Here is a 2,736-nt window from a genome sequence, read left to right on the forward strand (position 1 = left end):
TTTACCCATCTGATGGTTCGCTGGTAAGGCCTTGTTCAAAGACTTGCACACATTACAATCTCATAGATCAAAGGAATCAAATGAATTTCATAATGAAATTAACTTAATCACATTTTACCGAGAATGATGCATGACTTCCACAACCATTCATAATTGAACATCCTTGTTGGAAAATGACCAGGTACCCTACCACATCCTGCTTAGTACAATATTAGACATATATAATCACACAAATCATGTATCATCCATAAATCATAATTAACCATCTATTCCACATAACCATGAGCATCCATGGGTCTATGTATCTCAATCTTGGATCACCATCCATGTCATATACCTGCTTCATAAATCAGATGAAAAAAGAGAACCATATGTATAACATTTACTTAATCAAAACCATCTAATACAGATAATGAAAGATATCACACATAAAACAAAATATAATTATATAAAACATTGTCCCCCAATCTAGTGATCAATCTGCCATACATAAACATAGAAGGAAATATAACTATATATATAAAACATTATTCCTCAATAAGTGATTAATCTATTATATATAACTTATGAAAAATCACCCATAATAACAGTGAAAACCTATATAAGGAAAAAAAAAAAGAAGAAGAAGAGACACTACATAGCGATGGAAGTTCTTCTCCTTCTATTCAATTCCAAACAATATTGATGGATCTCTATTGCTATAGGATCTAGGTCCATACTTCACGTACACTTTGACTTAATTTTTTATAATTTTTTATAAAATTACATTATTAATGAATCTTCTTATAATTTATCTTTTAAAGAATTCTAATTTGTGCCCCTCGAAAAATAGTAATAATGATATATGTTGGTTTAGCTACCTCATTTTTTTACCTCCCATCTTCATTGAGGGACTTAAGAAGCTTCAACCTTCGTTTTAAGTTGATGATGGGTTTTAAGGTGCTTTTAAAATTACAATAATGGTTATTATTAATTGCATATTGTTTTTTAAAAATGCTTGTTTCATAATTCATTCATTTATTTACACATAATCGTATGTGAATGATCTTGATACATTTCACCTTAGTGAATCTAATCAATACCCCAAGCAATATGTGCGTGATATTTTTGAGTCGATATGGATGTTAAATTAAAATTAATAAAATAAATGTCTCTATTTACAATTGTATTTGTTTGGAACTTTTGATTTTACATATTTAACCAGATTTTCTACAATGACTAAAATCTGAGTTGCTATTCCACAGTATCTCACTACATTCAGGAGTTTCTATTCCATTCAAACTATACCTTTTAAATAGAGACTATAAACAACTTCTCATATACATAATATAATAAATAAATATTATTGAATAAAACAAAATAACTTATAGGCTAATTCACATTAAAAAAATAAACGAGAATAAGATAAGAACTTAATATTGCATATATATTCTCAGTATCCTCATATTATTACACCAATTCCAAAATTAATGCAAGTAAATTGTCTTCTCCAATAAAAACCTACATGCCTCACACTTGGCAATCGTAAAGTATTTAATATAAATTAAATTTAAACCTGATTAAGCAAAACTATTAGTTGCCTTTTTTAAAAAAGAGATTAACTTATATACAGTGAAATGTAGATTGACATTGTATGGAAAACTATATTCAAAGGAGGTAAAGACTAAAAAGGGATTATTAGTTCCCGAGGAAAAGACTAAAAAAGAATTACTAGTTCCCATTTCAAAAGACAATCCGTTCCAATCAGTGATTTATTCCTACTACTTCTAAACCGGGGATGTCTACTTGTAACGCAGGTGAAAATTGGAAATATTCCCATACTTGTAGGGCAATACTTTAACACAAAGGAGAGAGTGCTAAAATCAGGTTGCAAATGAATTTTAACCATCAATTCCATCTTCTCTTTTCTTTTCCAATTACGAAAAGTATCCTTGCTAAATACACCATTTTTTTATTCAACAAATTCCTCCATACTCCTATGTTGTGATCCTTAGCTTCTAATAAATCCTTTTCCCACTAACATTGCCTTTCTCATAAAAAGGGATGGATAGCAACTTGTCATATTAAATTCTACCTTACGAAAATAATGATAAGCATAGTCTATAAGTTAATCAAGGATGGATAATATTATGGCATTCAATATATTAAAAAAGGAAACATCCACAATTAATATGAATTATAGAGAATCATGGGTAGTAGAGGTATCATCTTGTCTTTCATTGGACATGGTATTTTTTTTGGTGTGTATCTTTAGTGTTGGTTTGCACAATAGAAGTAGGAGTTAGCAAAAGTTAAATAATGTTAGTATCCATAGAGAATGTTTCTAACTTTAGTTTGATGATATTTATGTTAATATTTTTCTCTTTCATGAACTAGTTACTTTTTCACGTCCTTATGGATGTGAGGTTTGGGGTTCATATTTGAGACAAATAAGGCATGTTATAGCCATATCAAAAGGGTTCTTATCAATATGCTCTGAAATCATATTCACAAGAAGAAAATAGTTCTACACTACCATCCTAAATGGATTTAGGATATCTTATTTTAACGCTAATAATCTTCAATATTGTTATTATAAACAAATGTAGTGCATGGATGATTCACATTGATATCATAAGAGATACCCTTATTTATCCCTCCAATCCTTAATGTATCATGGTAGTAAGGTGGAAAAATATACCTTGCTTCAAAAAATAGTTGGACAAGGGTGTAGATGTGGTTGGTATGCAATGGTTT

This window comes from Pinus tabuliformis, chromosome 3_1 (assembly GCF_031772625.1).
Source record: "Pinus tabuliformis cultivar Carrire ecotype Pingquan chromosome 3_1, CPIR1, whole genome shotgun sequence".
NCBI lineage: Eukaryota > Viridiplantae > Streptophyta > Pinopsida > Pinales > Pinaceae > Pinus > Pinus tabuliformis.